The sequence below is a fragment of the Ambystoma mexicanum genome, chromosome 2q (assembly GCF_040938575.1).
Source record: "Ambystoma mexicanum isolate Mex_15411 chromosome 2q, UKY_AmexF1_1, whole genome shotgun sequence".
Classification (NCBI taxonomy): domain Eukaryota; kingdom Metazoa; phylum Chordata; class Amphibia; order Caudata; family Ambystomatidae; genus Ambystoma; species Ambystoma mexicanum.
Window position 1 is genome coordinate 766,745,457 of NC_090924.1, and position 21,650 is coordinate 766,767,106.

The following is a 21,650-nucleotide window of genomic DNA, read 5'->3' on the forward strand; positions in this document are numbered from 1 at the left end:
CCCATTGTAACTAAGTTTTCCTTACAAGTAACAGTGCCACAATGCCCCCGGGCTGTCTGCGCGCTATATAAATGTAATAAATAAATAAATAAATAAATGTATATTTCACCTGAAGGCCTTGTGCACCCAACTTTTAGAGGCAAACAAATGCAATAGATTTTATTTAGCTTGCTTAGTCTCATCTCTTGAAAAAGGAAAAAAAGCTCGTTGGATAAAATGATATCACTGCACAGTTACATAGCGTGAAGGCTATAGCCTGCTTAAATTGCCAATGCTACATTAGCTGAAGCTGTGGCTTAATTCATATGATCTATTGACTTCATAGTCTAACAAAGGTTTAGACAATCTAACATGATCGAGTGGCACCATTTTATTTCTCCGACTTTCCAAGGTTCAGCAAAATAGTCTGCTTTTTTGACAGGTAGTTGTAGTTAGTGCACACAAAAAACAATGTTTGCTGGGGCTTCACACGCCACTGCACAATGTATTTTTGCAGACATACCTGCACTGTGAACGGCATACTGGGGCGATCTTGAAATCGAATCTGGCCTGCAGCCTTCTGTTAAATCTACCTCAATTGCAATCGTTTATGCTTTTCATACACGTCACTTGGCCTATTTTGGAGCAGGCCAGGCACCTAACAGGTGTTCACCTGCTGCATAATATTCCAGAAACATATGGTCCAGCGCAGAGGCCTAGGGCAGCACTCCATAACCCAATTATGGATTCTGAAGTCCCTTCAGAATGTTAATCCGGGAATCCAGTGAAAAATAAAGAACGATCATTCCTTATTGGCAGATGGGCTGCGCATGCAATCTGATGGGGACAGCTCCGACTTGTGGAAATATATCATTTTTCCGAGATGACAATCACGCTTTCTTTGACCCAAAAAGCACTTTGAGAATTGTATAATTCTTAGAATGTATGGATGTCTCGATTTTTCATTCTAAGTGTTTCAGAGTCAAACCAAGACAGATTATTTTAACTCAAGAAAAAATGTTTTTAAACAAAACCATAGGTAGATAATAAGCAGGTCAATAAAAAAAATGTTTAAGGTAATGATGAACAAAAAAGCAAAACATATTGAAGTATACCATAGCAACAACATGTGAATTGATCCACTGAAATGGGCGCTATAACCCAGGTGTTTTGTTTAGCAAACGTTATGAAGGGTTTTTTTTGGATAGAAACGAAACGGCACATCACAAGTATATACAGGCAGTGGCATTGAACACATATAGCATGTCCAGGGCAACACATAATGCGAGAGGAGGCTGGAGAGACTCTCGCTCGCATACAGATCAGGTAACTTCTTGACCTTCTTGGCCCTAGCAATGATAGAGGAATGAGTTATTTCAGTCTGCAGCAAAATTACTTCCATACACACCATGCATGTATCTCAAAAATCCATCCTTCCAGTCCCCCCACTTGACATTGGGTTCACCCGAGTGGGTAGGAATAAAGATGGGCCTGAGATATTCACGCCTCCGAAGCAAGAAAATGAGGATGCAGATTTGTAACAAAAATGAAGAAAAAAAAACAAACTGGCACTCAGTAAGTCTGTTGAACTCTTAAATATCAATGTGGCATCTTTAATTACTATATATGTCCACATATCGTATGAAATCCTGGTGCAGAACTACATTCGCTTCTCATTGCTAGACGTTTTAATGGAGGGGTGCATTATTTATGTTTATTTATTTAACATTTATATCGCGCGCCAAACCCTTAGGTGTCACTACCTTGCCTGACCACAAAATGGCTGTCACAAGATCTCGCAAAGCTTCCCTCTACAATGGGAGTGTCGCAGCTTTTAGAACCAGGGCTGACTCCTTACTGCGGCACGCATGTAGCGCTAGGGGTCCCCAAAGTTCACCAACCTTGAGCTGCTTGCCCTCAGTCTCGCAACATGGAGTGGGCCATGTCTCACTGGTCACTACACAGCTGATGCTACGGTACGCGGCCCTGCGGTGCGATTGGACTGTTAATAGCTTCTTTATGTTGGCTGTAGCTCCAGCACGGATACCTCTCGGCCCGATTGGCTCCTCCACCTATGCTAGTGACCAAGTCACGACACTCAATGCCTGTGTAAGGCTGGGGCTGCTGCTCTTTTCGCTATCCTTGTAGCCACGGTCAGACTGGGACAAGAAATAGGCCCTAACACCCAAAAAAAAGTCTCCCACCCATCACCTCAAAAAAGTGCCCCACCCCTCACCTCACAACCCTCGACTTCTGATGACATCACTGGTAGTGATGTCATTTGTCCACACCCCAAAGTGACATCCGGGAAGCGATGAAACACAACCTTTCACCCCTTGCCAAAACAGGAAGTGGCATCAAATAGCAGTGTTCCTAAGTACACTACAAAAAATATGGTTATGATTTCACTAATGTGATATACATTTCATACAAGAATGGATCACCATATGTATCAATATCTGTGTCTATAGATCCATATTGTCAAATTGCTGTCAATGCAAGCAGACGTCCAAGGCCAAATGATATGTTACTATACAGCACTTACGCTTAAGCTCTTTTTTATAGAAAAAATATGCATACAATATCACCCAACCTGTGTTGGTACTCATTTATCGACCTAAGAAGGATGAAAGGCTGAGATGGCCTTGCTGGGATTCGAACCTGCAGATCACACACACATCGCAGCAGCGAGCGCTCAACCCACCGAGTTATCATATCGGCTACAGTAAAATGAGACATTTTTCAGTAGTGGATACCATTAAATTGGTAACTGAGATTTTACAGCAGACCAGTTAAGTTCATCTGCAGGTCTGGTGCAAAGTTGGCTGCATGTCAATCCTGCATGCATCTACTTTCAGGCTTCAGAGGTTGGCAAAAGAGGGGAAAGCCGCGCACTCACAGGACATCCCATGCTCGGAGTACTCGTGGCAGGTGATGGAACAATATGCAGAATGACATTCCTTTGCATTGGCATTGACACAAAAACATCAGTTTAAAAAAATAGGTATACATCTTTAGCACATTTCAGCTTAAAAATTAAAGTGATAGCTTTCAAAGGGAGATGGATGACAGAAAATCTGATAGCGAGTGGGTTGGAAAGGCTATTGCCAAAGACTAAGTATTGGGAGAGAGGTAACACAGGTTTGTCGTCAAAGCTCTACTAGGAATAATAAAGAGCTTACTTCTTCAGCACAACATACCCATGGACCAATAATTGAAGACTAAATACCTTGATTGTGCAAGTCCCAGTTTGAAAACTAGCCTGGAGAGAGGAGATAAGTGTCTTCATTAATTCACTGGGCTTGTGGGTTTGGCAAGACTACCATTTATATTACCTGTGTTATCCAATGGGGAAATCAGCAAGGCAAGCGGGATCCAACTGGGGGTGATCCCCTTAGAGGAGAGGCAATACCTGAATGGGGATATGACTGACCGTCCCTTGTCTCATGAAGCTAATATCTTTGTTGGATACATGTTTGTTTGTTTATTTTATTTCTATAGCGCTCCGGACCCGGGAGTAAAAGGGCGCTCAGTACAAGTTACAAGGCACAGTACATGGTAATAAGCAGTGATACTAGAACAACTTGAACAACAGTTAAAATACTAGGAACAACAATTATATACAAGAAATACAGGCAGTGGAGGTGGTAGCAACCAAAATGACATAAATGAGGCATGTGCATTAAGTACAGTTTATAGCTGAGTCTAACTTCAAGGTTTACTTTTTGTCAGAAGCCACCCAATGGCAAGTTTCCTGAACGACTGGAAGGATTTGGATGATTTGATATTCAATGGCAGTGTGTTCCAGAGTTGGGAGGCGAGGACAGTGAAGCTCGAACCTCCGGCTCTTTTAGAGGTAAATCTAGGTACTGTGAGACATAAGGTATTGGAGGATCTCGTGGTTCTGATGGAGGATTTCATGGAGAATTTGTTAGTCAGGTAGGGGGGAGCTAGAAAGTTGAGAGCTTTGTAAGTGAGGCAGAGTGTTTTTAGATCAATTTTGTGTTGGATGGTGAGTCATTTGCATGTGGTTCTAGTGGCCGAGATGTGCTCAGGCCTGGGAATGTTTAGCGCTGCCCGTAACGCATTATTTTGAAGGACTTGGAGTTTACTAACTATCGCTTGGTTGGCACCTAAGTAGAGGCTGTTGCAGTAGTCTAACTTTGATTGTATAAGAGCTCTGGCTTGCGTGAGGCAGCTGTTAGGGGAGAGAAATGGTCTACAGGCTCTGATTAGTTTTCCTGTATAGGCGGTGGCAGAGGCGGTTCAGTTGACTTGCTTAGTGAGGTTAATATTGGCAACAAGCTAGAAGCCGAGATGGAGTTGCCGTCAATTGTGATGTTGGGAGTAGTTGGGACTTAGCTTTTGTAAGTTGTTCGGTGAGCCAACAATGAGCAGTTCAGTCTTCTCGTCATTCAGGCAGAGGCCGTGTGTGGCCATCCATGCCTGAATGACGGAGTATATTTCATTGATCTTGGCTACATCAGTGTTGCAGTTGCCCGAGATGGGGAGGAGTATCTGGGTGTCATCCGCATAGTTAGTGTAGATGACAACCAGACGATCCAGTATATCAAACAGGGGCTTTGTAAAGATATTGTATAGGGTAGGTGAAACACATGAGCCTTGTGGGACACCACAAGTGATGGGGATAGGGTCTGCTGCTGCCTCCGGAGAAAAGACCCTCATGGCTCTATTGGCCAGGAAGGACTGTATCCACGTGACAGCAGAGGGGGAAAAGTGGGCGGCAGAGGAGAGGTGGTTGCAGAGTATTTTATGGTCGACCATGTCAAAGGCTGCTGAGAGATCTAAGAGGAGTAGGATGGCAGCCTTGCCCTTATCTTTGATTTCGTCAATCTGACTTTTAAGATCAACAAGGGCAGTTTCTGTTCCATGTTGAGGCCAGAAGCCAGACTGACACAATCCGAGTAATTGGTTGTACTCTAGATAGTGCTGAATTTGCAAGTAAGCAACTCTGTCAAGAATTTTTAGCAAGAAGGGAACAGTAGTGATAGGCCTGTAATTTTTGGGGATGGTTCCAGGGTCTGTTTTTTTAGTAGCGGGAGGACCCAAGACTGTTTCAGATTGTTGGGTACCGAATTAGTGGAGAATGACACGTTAATGATCTTAGAAATGAAGGGGGCGATGTCTCTTGCTGCGTCTTTTATGATCTGTGCGGGGCAACTGTCCCCTTTGCAGTTTGATGGTTTGAGGGATGTTATAATTTTTTGCACTTCTAGTACGGTTACTTTTTTGAAGGTGAAGCCCTGGTTAGTATTAGGGGTGGTGTGTGGGCTGGGAATAGGGGGGCTAGGGGAGGGGCTGCTATTGGAAAGTTGTAGTCTTTTGTTTTCGATTTTAGTTTGTAGGCCAGTGATTTTGTTCGCAAGGGCATCTTGGATACTAGTGCACCAGAGTTGGTCCTTCACGGACGTGTCTATGGGTGGATTGGGGTTTTCTAGCTCCTTCAGGATAGTGAATAGTTCTTTGGTATTGGAACTAGCATTACTTATTCTGGTGTTGTAGGCTTCCTTTTTAGTGCAAATTATTTCTTTTTTGTAAAGGGAGGATGCATTTATAAGATTGACTTTGTGTTCCTCTGATGGATTCATTTTCCAAAGGGTTTCCATTTTGGACTTTTTATTTCTTAATATTTTGAGTTCTGTTGTGTACCAGGAGTTAAAATGTGCTTTGGTTTTGCGTAGTTTTAGAGGGGCAACAAGGTCAATAGCTTTGGACATGGCGTTATTATAGGTGTCTACTAGTGAGTTTAGGTTCGATGTGTAAGGGGTCATGTTTAGGGTGGGTAGAACCAATGGGATGAGGGCTTCAGCTGTGATTTTCCGCTTATTTCTCGTCAGACAAGCTGGAGCAGGTGGGCGCTGTGTGTGGAGAGGGTTGTTAGTACTAATGTCAAATGAGAGTAGGAAGTGGTCGGTCCAAATAAGTGGTTGGGGGTCCTTACAGATAATGTTACAGTTGTGGGCAGCGAGCCAGTCTAAGGTTCTGCCTTTCTGATGTGTAGGTAAGGTGTTAAGTTGGGTGTAGTTGTGTTCGCCAAGTGCATTAGCAAGGGAAGATGCTGGAGTGTCGTGGGGATCATTGTAACCCAAGTTAAAGTCACCTAGAATAATATTCTGTGATCGAAGTTTAGATTTTTCAGCTATGAGGGAAGTTAGATCTTCCTCGAAGGAACCTATGGGACCAGGGGGTCTGTATAATAGTTCCAGGGTGATGGAGTTCTTAGGGGTAGTTTGAATTTTAATGGATAGGTGTTCACAGGAATTTAGAGGAGGGGAGGTCACATATCTAATGTCAAGCGAGGATTTGAATATAAGTGCTACACCTCCTCCACGGGCATTAGGTCTGTCGACCCTGAGGATGGAGTAGTTATCTGGGACTGCGAGGGTTAGAGAGGGACCTGCTGCGGCATGAAGCCAAGTTTCTGTGGTGGCGAGGAAATGCAGGTCTGTTGAGAGGATAATATCTGCAATTTCCGTGGGGTGGGCCACAAGGGATCTAACATTAAGTAAGGCTCCTTTAAGTGGCACAGAGTTTGCAGTGGTGTTATTATTAGTGATTTTGGTTGTGGGATTGTTGGTCATTTTGCTAAGTAAGGTGGGGAGTCTACAACCTAGTCTGTCGTTACGGGTCATGAGGTTGGGGTAGGCAGTAGGGCTATGTTCTAGCAGATTGCATGAGTTCTGGATGTTGTCTGAGAAGTCATCTGTGGCGAGGTTGGGTGGAGGGTTACCTAAAGTAACGTTAATTTTAGTACTATGGCCTATAGGAAAGTTGTGGGGGAAAGGAGCTAGGGAGGGCAGGAAGGGTGTGGGGCAGGGAATGGGGTGGTGTCTTGGGCAGCCAAGCTTGGCAAGTCCATTGCTGAAAGGGATCTAACTATTTCTGCTACATGGCGTGCAATCAGGCATAATGCAGAATGGGAACATGATGAATACTATCCAGGCTGGCATAATTCAGATATGGATTCAGGTAGTAGCTAGCTAGCAACTATAAGGCACAACACAAGTCAAATGTGGTCAGTTAGCGACCATAGAGCACAACACAAATCAGATGTGGTCTATTAGTGACCATAGGGCATAACACAATCAATGTAGTCTGTTAGCGACCATAAGGCACAACACAATCAATATAGTCTGTTAGCGACCATAAGGCACAACACAAATCAGATGTGGTCTGTTAGCGACCATAGGGCACAACACAATCAATATAGTCTGTTAGCGACCATAGGGCACAACACAATCAATGTAGTCTGTTAGCGATCATAAGGCACAACACAATCAATGTAGTCTGTTAGCGACCATAAGGCACAACACAAATCAGATGTGGTCTATTAGTGACCATAGGGCATAACACAATCAATGTAGTCTGTTAGTACCCTAAGGTACAATACAAGGTGCAGTGAGGCAGCATCTGGGTTCAGAGTAGACATAAGCAGAGATGGAATTGGGGGATGCCTGGGTTCAGGTAGGACACTTGAGCTCATAATATAGTGGGGCAGCACCTGAGTTCCGAGTCGTGCCTAAAGCTATAGAGCTTAGGTGGCAAGTGCGAAAACAGTAGTAGTGTGTCAGAGAGCAAGTCTATAAGGCACAAGCTGGCAAGTTAGGGTGTTGGGGTACAGTTACTGTTACTACATGTGGCAGTAAAAAACAGACTAGATGCCGTTTGCTAGTGAGGGCACATGTGGGTGCCCAAGAACTATAGGAACGAGAAGAAACAAGCATGCTGCCGAAATCTGGAGTGCAGCTGGGGGAGGCATATGGCCTACATTGCATTTGGCAGGGCACGCGGGCATCAATCCTAAAGCCTACTACTCCTGCAGTGGATGGCGGGATCTCCTGCTCCTCTAGACTTCAGTTGAGACGTTGGCACAGAGAACATACTTTGAGTATGAAGAGGGGCAGAGTAGGGCGCTCCAGCGCGCAAACAGGGGCCTTTGTATGGGCCTTCGTTGTGAGGCTGGCGTTTCCGCCTGCCGGCGGAAGTGGAACGGTAAAAAGCAGCTTCTGTTGCTCAGCAACAAAGCCACACGGCCAGAGCCTCGCTCTGGTGCCGCGATGCGCCCGCCATTACAGAATCAGGCGGAAGAATCTGCCAAGGTCAGGCAATTCACTCAATGCGGAGCGCTTCGGATTCCGATGGAAATAACGGCATGCAGCTACTGCAGTTAGATGTATGTATGCTCAAGGCGCATACCTATATGGTTCAGGTGAAAATACCTCACCCTTGAAAATTTCTGTGTGGCGGGGCAATCCGGTGCACGGCTAATCCGTGTGTTGTTGGAGCCGCTCCTAGGCTCTCGAGAGGCTGGGGCTCCTGCCCTCCTCCATGGTGTGCTGCAGCGATGATGATGATGGGGATTGGGGACATGGGGATTGCAAGAGATCGATGCGTAAATATCCTTGGAGTACTGGCTAGTGTGGTTTCTGATCCTTTTATGTGGCCATCCTTGCATACAGCGGAGAGCCAATTGATTTCCCCATCTTGTTGCAAGGAGGAACATAAGTCTAGTGAGTCTGACACAGAAGGAAAGAGAGAGAGAGCTGCAAGCCTGCAGAGGAGGTAACATCCCCCTTTGAGGAGACAGGAAGAAGCACCCTGTTGACAGCATGGAGAGTGCAGGAGCGAGAAAGCCTGTGGAGTGCTGCTGTCTTCTACAATACAGGCAGCCAGAGGAGCTTGGGCCGCTGAATGAAGAAGAGAAGCGACCACCCAAAAAGTAGTCAACCAGCGCTTTCAAAGACCTGGTGGGGGAACCGACGCAAGCGAACAGGACGAGGAAAATAAGAGGGAAACTGGAGTTGCATTTCCACAACGGCCGAGGAGACCGCCTCCGCTGAGGAACACTGCTGAAGAGAACTAGGTACAAGATATGTCCAACCAGAAGCAGGGCTGAGAGACTTGGCCAAAGCCGACAAAGCGGTGAGAAATCATATAGTCCAAGATGGGGAAGAAAACCAGATAACCCAAGAAAGGGTGACAAACCAGAGAGCCCAAGATGGGACGACAAAATGAATACTCTAAGATACAGTGCAAAACCAGGAACCCCAAGAAGGGATCAGAAATCAGATAACCTAAAAAAGGGGTGGGAACCCCAACAGCCCAAGACGGGGAAAGACAAGATATGCCAAGATGTGTGAAAGGCAATACAGCCCAACGCAGGTGAGCGACAGGAAACCCTAGGTGGGCTGAGAAACCGGAGTTCCCAAGACAGGGCGTGAGAAGCCAAACACCAAGGCTCGGTGCGAGATGTAGGACCCCAAGGCAAGGTGTTGCAAACGAACCTCACAGGCGGGGGAGAAGGAAGAAATAACCCAAGGTGGGGTGAGAGACACTATGTTCGGGACAGAGTAATTATGAGCTGACCCAAAAGGACAGACTGACAACCCAGGAAGAGATATTGAACAAACCTGAACTTTGAACCACCTCACTGACAAGTGGCCGGGGATAAACTATAGAGACATTTGGGCTGGGGTCAGTAGCCAGCCACCACTTTAATAGTACGCCCTGCCCAGACCTGGTTTGGTTTAGTTTAGTTTGTGTTATTCGTGTTTGTTAGTGGTAGGGACAGGATTCAGCACAGATTAGGCTTTGGACAGAGGCCGGTTGTGTGTTCGAGCCCCGCTTGGTGTTTTCTTTATAGGAGGAGGGTAAAAACCTCATTAGAGATAGGGATAGAACAGGCCTTATTTTCTTTATTGAATAAAGCTTGATAAATGAAATGATCTCTTGTCTGCCTCCTGGGTCTGACTTAACAAAGGTCTCAGAGCTGTTAAATTTTCTAAAGTAATCAAGGTGTATACCTTCAAGAATACTAGCCTGAAGCGAGACAGCATCTTCCCAGATAACCATGCGATAATCTTCTAAATGTACGGCTGATTTTTTGAATACACCAACTCCCAGAGGGCTTCACAGTTTTTAGTAACTTCAGCTTTTTTCTCTTGTTAATCAGCTAGAACCTGAAGCTACACTTCGGAGATGCACAGTGAGGTCAAGAAATGTCTGGGGGTGCTTGCAATTTGGGATGACCTGCTCCTTTTGAAGTGATACAAAGTCTAATTTTCAAATGGTTTAAATCCCACCCCCTTCTGCAATGGCCGGGTATGCCGACACACTGATTTTTCAATGGATACCCAGAGCAATGTCAGTGATGATTCATTCAAAACCTTCCATCCATCACTCTTCAGTTTTTACTTTCCTCTAAGCCACTAATTACGTCTTAGTTGTCTTTTTTAGGGAAAAGTGGGAAGCGCAGAAATTTCACTCTTGGTGGCATAACTCAGGCAGAAATTCTGAGAATATCATTAAGCACAGGACTTGGTTTGAATCCCAATTTTGGCATGCCACATTATTATACAATACACGAGCAGAAATATGTTACCGAGTTCACAAACGGCATCTACATTATTAATGGCTACTCCAATGCCAAACACACTGCGTACTGTAAGGTAACAAGCTAAGGTGGTCTTACATAGGCTCTCCCAGCAAATTACCTGCCTGTTTCTGTCCATTTCTTTGCAGGGTTCTATGTTCATTCATCAACAGTGGTTTTCTTTTTCAATGGGTGTTTTGCCTAAACATTATTTTTTTAAACTCATCAAAAATGTGTTTTATTTGTGGGGATTTCTCCCCGACTCCGTCCCCTATCAATTGTATACTATTCCCTACTCCCCTACCCCTCATATAGCCGTACCCACATCTGCCTATATATTTGAGGTTTTTGGGTTGGAAATGTGTCATAAAATCCATCGGAAAAAACACTGTTGATGAATTAATGTAGCATTTGCAGAGGATGGCAGCGCAGGAATTCTCTGCTAGTTTTCTCGAGAATGACACAATGGAAAACCAAAATGAATGCGTTGAAGTCAACTTATTTAAGTGACATATGAAAAGGCTAGTGGAAAGGAGGAACAAACCAAACTGAATGGCAGGTGTACATCAAAGGGTGAAGATGTCATTTTAGTTTGAACAGGTTTGTGCCTACCTAACATGGCCACTGCAGAATATGGGCACTTGCAGCTCACGAAGCAGATCCCTTACATCTTCGCCCCAGATCTTGTATATGTCTTCTTCACTTATGGTCACTGGGATTAGACCTTCACCACCAGTGCCCCAATTCCCCCACACACTGGATGCAGCAGAATACTTTAAGAGCAGTACGATAATACCCACCAGGTACTCGATATATAGCACAAAGAAAATTAATAGAAATAGTAAAGTATGAATCTGTTCAGAAGTGCATTTTAGTGCAACTGAGTAGATTGGTGACAGCAGCCAAGTCATAACCGGCTCGGGCCCATAAAAAAGTGACACTAATAAGTCTTCCGGCGATCCGATTTCTTAACAATCATGATAAAAAGAATCTCACTCATCCTAAAACTAATCTTGAAAACAGGACATGGGTAAGATCATTCATGTGTATTTCATACTAAATATCAGAAATCTGAATAAAGACAATTAGCCAAAAGGGAAGCTACTGCATTTGCTCTAGCGAGATGGCCTTGCAAAAAATCCACAAATACATAACCCAGCCTACTGTGATAAGAGAAAGCAGCTTTAGCAACACAGCACCTGAACAATCATAACACTTGTGGCAGTTCCTGTCCCTACAGAAAAATCAGTTATGTTAGTCCAAGCGAAAGCAGTCCGCCTTTCCTAACAATAACCAGTCGTAATATTGTTCTTCGCTGAATTCTATATACTCTTTCACATGAAATGCCACCTCCGATGTGACTCATAACGTCTATGAATACAAAGGGCACTGTAAACAGCTTCCCGCTTCGATTTATATCGTACGTTCCTTTTGCAGTTTCCTCTGTCGCTTGTTCTATACTCAGGGGTCACTTTTACTGCTGCCTGCTTGGCAACCATGATCTCATTAAAAACGTACTCCGCTAGTTCTCTGTGACTCATCTTCTATCCCCACTGATGATGCTGTCGGCTTTTCCCAGGATGACGGTTCAATCATGAATATGTAGCCGGTGGCCCAAATTGAGCCCTGCTGGGGAGGGTTGCATGCTTGTCGCCTGAGGGAAATAAAGAAATAAAGACACAAACACCAAAGAATAATACGTTATTTAACTTAATGTTACCTCAAAAGACTTCTTTGGGCAGTACCATTCAGGTCACCAGGGGGCTGGATGGAATATGATGGGGGAAAAAAGAGAAAAAACAGTGGAAAAAGCTCAGGAGTGGGCTGGGCAGGGGAGATAACGTTCTAAAAAGAGACTGTTAAAAAAAAAGAGGAAAAGAAAAACATCTGCCAGGGCGGCTCAGAAGGTGCCCGACAAGTCGAGAGGGGTGGTGAAGCAAAAGTCCTGTGCCACCACATCCTAGCAACAAAGGTCAAGAATGAAGGTATTGTATGCTAGCCGGAGCTCCAGGAAAATAGGTGGGCCTGCCCCCTTGGGCTGCGGAGGTGCAGAGAAGAAAGGAGGTGGGCTGCGCAGTTTGTGTGCCGGAGCATGACACTGGCCCTCATTACGACCCTTGCGGAAATCGGAAAACGATGGCGGAAATGCAATACCGCCATCGAATAGCGCTCGGTGCGACTATGACCCGTCACCGCAAAGTACGAAGCCATTAGCGACACCGTAGTGAACGCCAACGCTAACTGCACCAAGCACGCGCGCGCGCGCCATGCGAAACCGCAAACACCACCATGGCGCAACGGTACGCCAATTCCGACCCTAGCGGACATGTACCTAACGCCATCAGGCATGGCGTAATGTACCATTCCGCCATGGTGAGAAGTACGGCATCGCGAATCAACCGTAAACGGCCCCACTGAGTGCCTGTACACCGCTCCCTGCCCACAAAGTACAACTCCCCGTAGGCGCAATGAAGCCACAATGCAACCATTGAAATGTACAAGTCACCCATGCATGGCAACGAACAAAAGAAACACAAGAGGGGCCAATGGGAGCTGCAGGGCACAGATGGCACGAATACAGAAGCCATCCCAATGGACATGACCACAGTCCCCCACCAAGAAACGCACGCAAACACAGGCACCTGTGACCAGCCATATTCCGAGAATCACATCATTCCACCAGTCCACCTGGCTGACCGGCATCTGTTACACAAAACCCAATCCCCCGCCCCTGAGCATGACAACATTCAAACTGTCATATTGGCAGCCCCCATCCCTGACCTCACGGGCTTAGTAGGCAAACGCGCACAGTACAGTACCACGCAACTAAACTCCGAAGCTGGAACCCAATGCAGATCTCCTCACAATACATCGCCCCCCAAATAGGCATATGCCACATCACTTGCAAAGAATAACGCTACACGGGCCAAATCAGAATAGAAATTTAATGCACATCAAAGTCACCAAGCCCATACAGCCATCAGGCCATGAACTCCTAAACACCAATCACCATTGTGGGCTGCATCCGCAAGAAATGACCAGCCACTACTTGTGTGTCGTCCTGTTCCCTCATGGTACACAGAGCCACATTCACGTACAAAAAGGCAACATGGAAGCGCACAGAACCGCAGGGCCGTCCCAATGGGGAGGCACTAGTCCAGCTGAAAGGCCGAAATGTTGCTCCGAGCCACCAGTACTGCGTAAGGGCATGTGGGCCATTGGCGATCGTCCCATAAGATCGTAATGCTGCTCCACTGATTAACACGAAGCAGCAGGTGTCGGGAGTAAAACCCATCTGCAGGAGTGGCATACAGATGGCAGTGGCAAAAGGGGAGGAGATACCTGTCAACCAAAAGAAAAGAAAAAGAACAGAATGGCCATCAGAACTACATTCCAACAACTCACTTCAATGATCACACGAAATCCACAGCCATATGCATGCTAGCCCACTCCAAAGGATCATCACCACCCCAAAACCACTTGCGACTCCTAACCATCTATATCGAGGTGCAAACACCATCACAAACGAGTGTACCTGTGCATGCGTCTGTCAAAACAGAATCCATCAGATGGGAATGTTAATGTGCATGGACACAAGTGTCTGAGGGCGTGTCGAGACAGGGAGGGCTCAACAAGGCCAGATAGACGATGGTCCCACCATGGCAGCCCTGCATCACATAGCGTAGGGGAGGCGGATAGATCCCAAGAAGCCCTGTACATGGCAAACTCTGTATCAAATCCCCTGCCCATGCATCCATTCATCATTCCCTCATCCCGGAATCAAAACGCCTGAATAATTACTCACATAACATTAGAAACATCCATCGAGTCTGTGCGTTATGCAGCCTGCAAAATCCACAGTGCCCCAGCCCGTAATTCCAGTGTTGTGAAGTAACATGTATGTGGGAACGGCCGGCCTCATCGCCCACGTAGCAATTGCGCATCCCAAACTATTCATATCAATCATTGCTTCCTCGCCATGGGCCCTGTCTCAAGGACATTGAACAACAGAACGTTATATTTGCAGTCAGACCTGTGGGCATCTCCTCGCCGCTAGCTGGAAACCGAAAGCGCCGCCCTTGGAATTCCACATTTGCAACATCACGCCGAAAAGGCATCTGTGGCCGTTTGAAATCACTAATTATTCCATCGAGTGCGGCTGTGTGTGAAAATGTCAACTGCCTTCACCCACAAATGGGACGCCCCGCCCGTCATTGCAACTCGGTAAAGTGATGCATGAGGGCCCACCGTTACTCGAGTACTACGTTCCACTGACCCTTCACAAGTCTGTTCGCGACTGCACAGATAGTATGTGCAACAATGGGACCACAGCAGAATGAACATGTCAACCAATGTTACACGGCCATCGGGTACAAATACATGATTGCAATAGCAAGATGCCATTCCCAGATTTGCAGCGTTGTGCGCGGGACGTGCTCGGCCAAAGGGGAGAGCAGCTTGCACAGGTGGAATTAATCACCACAGGTGGAGGCCATACAGCCTGAAAACACATAAATTGCACAGCCAGTCTCCTCCCACAACCACACCGAAATGCTACCGGCAGGACTCGCGATGTTGGCCCTGGGGGACCTGATAGCACTGCAACTACTCCAACTCCAAGAAGAAGACGAACACCAACTGCTACCGGCCGCACGAAGGAGACGCAGGAGGAGGAGGAGGCCAAGGCAGAGCCAGCAAGGGCCGCCAGCACAGCCACTACCACCACGCAGGCAGCCCGCAATCCCACGCCTCCGAGCACATCCGTTCAACCTCACTGATGAGCAGATCCACACCCTCTACCGTCTGGACCGGGACACCATAGCCGCCATTGTGGACATGACACAGGCTGACCTTGTCAGCATGATAGATAGCCCTACCGCCATCCCACCCCTACTGAAGGTGGTGTCTGTACTCCACTTCCTGGCCACAGGCACCTACCAGCACACAGTCGGACAGTTACATGGCATTTCTCAGCCACTGTTCTCACGGACACTATTGCAAGTGCTCGATGCCCTCCTGCAGCACGCAGACGACTACATCTCTCTACCACGCTCGGAGCAGGAAATTACCAACACAAAAGTGGGATTCCATGCACTTGCCGGCATACCGGGTTGCATTGGTGCCATCGACTGCACCCATGTGGAATTGGTCGTCCCACATGCCATGGAGGCCCAGTACCGCAACAGAAAACAATTTCATTCCCTGAATGTACAAATGGTGTGTGACTCCAACAGGATCATTACACATTGTTGTGCCCGATTCCCTGGATCAACCCATGATTCTATGGTCTTGAGGAACTCTACAATACCACGCTACATGGAGCGACACGCAGGGAACAGATCCTGGCTACTCGGTGAGTCTCATTACATGCATGATTATGTGGGGAATGTGATTTGGCAATGACCTGGCAGGAAGGGGGGGGGTGTGCGTACGTAGCAATGGCATTCCACATCATACGTTTCTCGTCCACATACAGGTGATGCTGGATATCCACTGAAGAGATGGCTCCTCACACCAGTCCGGAACCCACGGGACCAGCATGAGGAGGACTACAACCATGCCCACTCACGTACCCGTGTAGTCATTGAACAGGCATTCGGCCTACTGAAGACTCGTTTCCGCTGCCTCAGCAGGTCTGGCGGGGCACTCCTGTACCGCCATGAGAAGGTTGCAAAGATGGTCATGGCATGTGTCATGCTCCACAACATGTGCGTACGTAGAAATGTGCCCATGCCCCCTGACGCAGAACTGCAAGCACCTGATGATGGTCATGATGAGGGTGGGGATGTGGCAGCACCTCATGGAGTCTGCGAGGCACCGGAGGCCCGTGACATTCGTCAGCATCTCATTGATGCATGCTTCTAGCACTCACGCCTGGTGGCTGATACATGGACACGGGACTCGTGGCACTGTGCGTGTCTGGGACATGCACAATATGGACTGTACGCCTATGATGGCCTAGTACACAGAAATCAATGTCCACACATCTCATTGGTTGATCGTGCACTTTTTATGGCATATGTGATGTCATGTTGAACACCCTATCGACCCGCCACCCAAGTGAGCCCAACACACCCCCTCCACCCTCCTACCTCCCCCACGAACCCCAGTGTCCAAAGATGCTCATTGTCAGTGGGCTGTCGCTATTGCAAGCCCCCTCTGTGGGTATCAGGGGCACCCCTGCCTGTGGAGCGCAGGTTCCTTCCAGATCTACGTTGGGGGCTGCCCTGGACGGAACTTGCAACGGATGATGTGTCTGCCTGCTCACGTCCATGCATGTCCCTAAGGGTTTGCGAGAGCTCAGTGAGCACACGGCGCACTGCGGCAAGTTCGGCACATACGTCTTTGGACGTCGCATGCAGTTCCCCCCTCAGGCTCTCGGTGCTTCTCTCCATTTGGACTCTCAGGCTCTCGGTGCTACTCTCCATTTGTGCCCTCAGCGTCTCTGTGCCTCTCTCCATTTCTGCCCTAAGTGTCTCAGTTGATGTTTCTATGTCTGCCTTAGTGCCCCCACATTCATCGGCATGGTCCTTGAGGAGCGTGGCCATTTGCTGCTGTTGCACGATTAACTGGTCGAGGGACTGTTGCCTCTGCTGGGCCATGCCCATTTGCGGGGGTGTCACAGAGGGGCTGTTGTCCTCATGTTGCCTTGCCACAGGGCTTGGGGGGGATGGCCAGTCGTTGTCTTGTGGGTGCCCCTGCGTGGTATCCTCATGTTGTACGGGATGGGACAGACAGGGGGATTGGGACAGGTCATGGATGGATCTGACTTCGACATCCCCGTTTTCTGTGTCGGAGCATGCTGCCATCAATGGGGTGTCACCTATGGTGCTGCTGCCACCAGAGGCAGTGCCTTCTGTGGCATCCATTGGGGGGACCTGTGGTGGTGGTGTTGTGGGCATGCTGGCTGCTGGGGTGCCTGTTGATGTTCCCTCCTCTGTGCTGCCACCTGATTTGTGCTGCTGCCGTGTCTTGATGCGTGCAGCTGAGGTGGAGGGTCTCTGGCCGTTGGTCTTGGCCCTCTTTGCAGGTGTGCTGGTAGGGGTGTCCTGTAGCTCGTCGTTTGGATCGGACCCTGTGGTGGAGTAAAGGAGGGCGAGGGTTAATGATGGGTCTGTGCGAATTGGAATGGCATTGTATCACATGCTCTGGGGTGGTACCTGAGGGTGATTTGGGTCGGGTCCTTGGAGGTGCTTTGATTTGTGTGTGGAGTGAGGGTGCAGTTGTTTGGCAGCCTGCAGTTAGGGTGTGCCTGCTGCACGTGTAGTGCGTGTATTAGGGGTTTTTAATTATTTATGTATTTATTGTGGGTTTTAACGTGCGCTATCAGGCCGATGTGTGTGGCCGTTCTCCTGGACATGTGTTTCTGTTGCACTATGTGGACGCATGGTACTTCACATGGATGGACTGTGTGGATTTGGCATTGTTTTATCTGGTACACCTACCTGAATCTTCGGATGTCTGCACTCCTTTCTCCATCCCTCCGACTCCCTCTATGCTCTCCATTCCGATGGTGGAGGCACAGATTTCTTCCCAGGGGGTCAACTTGATGGGTGATTCAGGACCTCCCCCGGTGGCTGTGGCAATGTTGCGGTTGGCAGAGAGTATGCTGCGGACCCGTATCCGCAGGTCGTCCCATCGCTTGCGGCATTGCTGTGGGGTGCGGGGTGCGGTCCCCACCGCACTTACCCGCTGTGCCACCAGAGCCCATATGGTCTTCTTGTTTGCAAGTGCCGTTCTGGTCATTTGCGTGGAGAAGACGACGGCAGCATTCTCCTGGAGGGTCTCTGTTAGCACGGTGAGTTCCTCGCGGGAGAAGTGGACCTGCCGCTTGCGGTCGCACGCTTTCTTCGCTACTTTTCCCATTTGTCTTGGTTTCGCTAGGGTGGGTGACGGGTTGGGGTGTGTTTCAGGGTAGTGATTTTAGTGGTTGTGTGGTTTTAGTGTTTTTATAGGTGTACGCCGGGATGTTTCCCGTTCCGGGCCCATGTTTTAACTTCCGTTTCCGTATATTTCCGGTCACCGTACTTTCCGGTAGGCGCACACTGCGGTGACCGCTAAGAGGGGTGGCGGTATTGCACCTAGGGCGCCGTACGGCGGCGGTGTGGGCCGTTTTGGGGTCATTTCCGCCATCGCGGACTTTGCACTTCCGCCGTGGCGTGGTGCTCGTGCCCGATGGGTCGGAATGGGCCGCACTTTGCTCCTTCGTGCAATGGCGGAAACGCTATTTACGCTGTGGCGCTCCGGTCAGTCGCTTTCCGCAAGGGTCGTAATGAGGGCCACTGAGTGACAGCGGCATCCCCTTAGCAACAGGGATGCCGCGAGCAGAATGCAATGCACTGCCGGCAGCCTCCTTATGGCATGGGGGACTCCGAATAAATTCAGATTACCGCAGTAGCAGGGTGGTGAGTCTGGCAGCCCCTCCAGGGGACGGGGACGCTGCAAGGAACAACAAGTGCGTCAAGGGGCACGGCACTGTGTGTAGTGGCCCCAAGGCACAGAGACGCTGCAAAGAATGATGATTGTGCCGTGGGTGCACCCCTGATGCTGCTAACCCCTACCCCCCTAAAATTGGGGTCTGCCTAAGAACAGTCACATGGCACAGACAGGCCGCGCAATGGGGCAACCCAGAAGATGCAGCAGGGGCAGGTCCCTTGTGACATATTGCCTTATGTGTTGGAGGAGGCACAAACAAAAGACCCATGACTGCGGTGGGTCAAGAAACCCCATTTTCCAGCTGGGGTCTGCCCCATAGAAAGCAGGTACAATAAAGGGGTGGCTGACAGCAGCAGCCACCCTGATGTAATATGCAATATATTTGTCCCTATTAGTGAAGTATTTAAATGTAGATTTGTGTGGGTATGTAGAGGTTTATATTTTAGTTACAGTTATGGAGGGGGTTATATATGTAAATGGACATAGTAGAAGGTTAGGAGATCAGATAAGGGAGGGGTGGATAGGCAAGGGAGGTGGTGTACCTTGACGTGAGTGGGAAAGGAGAAGTGGCAGCCTGCCAAAAACTGGTGGTGGGGGTGGAACCACCCACTGGGGGCATCTCCTGGCCTTTTCCCACAGTGGTTGGCACAAGGTAGGAAACAGGGGTCACTTCCATAGTTCTACATAGCTGTCTACCTTTGACCCCACTACGGGAGGGTGAGCTGAGAGGACATACCCCTCTGTGGGAAATCACACCAGGTAAACATAGAATAAATGTGTATGGCGAACCGGAGTCTACTAGCATTTGGAGTTGCTTGTCATTCAAGACTACTTTTGTGATGGGGTCTATACGGTCCATCTTCTTCATTGTTCTTATTGCCAATTGTTTGAATAATAATAATAATAATTTGGCATTTATAGAGCTACGAACCCTCAGGTATCTGAGCGCTGATTATTATTACCCACGGTGTGTGGTGCTCATTTATCGACCTCGGAAGGATGAAAGGCTGAGTTTGACCCCCACTGGGATTCGAACGTCGAAACGAGCTCTACTCACTGTGCCACTTGACCGAATAGGAACCACCACTTGTGAAACGTCCCTTCATTTGTCATTTGTGAGTAGTTCTAGGCGTGCAAGGTCTGCCTTGCACATATGTGCGAAATGTCCTCTTCAATTACATTAGCGACAATGTGCTTTGGATGCAGGACATTCCTTGTCAGGCCAGGGGCAATGTGTCAAGTCATCCCGCAGCAGAAGCAAGTAGTTCTAGAGCTGCAAAAACTGGGAGCTTTCATGACCACAGGCCTGTTACTTAGACACTGCATGTTCTTTCTTCTGTGCTCTCCTAGTGCCAGCATACAGTCTTCCGTCAAATGGTGCTATCGCTCGGATTAGCTTGCTGCTCTCTGGGGCACTGTCTTGTGCACACACTATTCTACTCCATGCTCTGGGCCATTGCCAACGCTTCACTCAAGAACGGATTCTTTGCTCGCCACCACCTCTTCTAGACCTGGTCTCTAAGACATTTCTCTTCCACTCCAATAAAGTTGCACATTGCTAACAAGATTCTCAGATCCACTACATAGCTGTCCACAGGTTCCTTGCATACGGGAGAAGAACTTGCAGCATTTCAGCACTATGCTGGTTCGATGGCAGTATTGATCCACCATGTTTCGCATAGCCAAGCCATACATGGCTCGCCTTGATGACCGTCACCTTGCCCTCCATCCGTTGTTACAGGATCCGGTAATTGCTTGAAGATGCACACTGCTTCCTTGCCCAAACAGATCATCAGGGTGCCATACTCCCTTTCATCTGAAAACCTGTCACCTCCAATGGCCAAAAAGTAAACATTTGAAGAGATCCTTTCATTTGTCCACGCTGTGGTGGGCTCGAATGGACATTCCAGGAACTTTGTGGGCGGTGTCATGCTTGAACAGGTCACAGTCAATTAACATGGATGTTTCTTCCATATGCAGACACTTTTCCTTTGGTGTGCTCGGTTCCACGTGGTTGGTGTAGACTGTTAGCTTTAACTGAATAATGTTCACTATGAATTGGCTGAGCTCATCTCACTATTCCCCCTGGGGTAATAGCTATGAATTGGTGGCGGCTCTCTCCCTGATAGTTGCCTGTGGATATCATCACAAATTTGCTGTGTTCTTCTGTGCTGTGCCCTGGAATCACGTGTGCATGTCTATCCTCACACTGCGCTGCAGGTTGCCACAGCAACGGCCTCAACTCTACAGGACACGAGTTATAGGCTCATGGCTGTACCTGCGCTAGCATTTGCTTACCTCTACAGTCTCTTGGCTGTGAATTTGCATGGCAAAGTGCAGTCATCGCGCACAGAGACCATGCTTTGCAGTGGTTGGGTGTGTGCCCCTTCTCAGCTGGGGTATTTGCCACAAGGCCTCATCTCTGTTTCCTTGCCAATTGTGATAATGAGACGAAGACGATTAGCTAAGTTCAGTAAGTTACATTTCTCATTAGGAAAATGACCCCAAGCCAGAGGGCCCACCCAACGCTCTTGATCCTCCACATCCTTCTTTGACTGTCCCACGTTCTTCCCCAAGAACACCAATACGTACGTTTCGAACGTTGGTGTTAGGGAGATTTTCTGTTTGCAAATCTTACCCTCGTGTCCTGAGACTCGCAGCACCTCTGCTAGACTCAATGGGATATGTTTCTTAGATTTTGAAGAAGAGTGAGACTTCTTTTGATCTCACCCACCTCATGCATTTAATTTTGTTCTGTGAACACTGGACCCTTCTTACAAAAGGCACCAGTGTGGGGGGGGGACCTCCCCCCTTAGTTTTTGCTCTTAGGCTTTCCCATAAC

General features: G+C 48.0%; 1 protein-coding gene across 5 annotated transcripts in view; it reads right to left on the bottom strand.

Annotated features, from left to right (window-relative positions):
• DIP2C (disco interacting protein 2 homolog C) overlaps positions 1–21,650 on the bottom strand; it is a 2,321,522-nt gene that overhangs the window by 1,464,451 nt on the left and 835,421 nt on the right. The gene's annotated exons all lie outside the window — the stretch shown is intronic.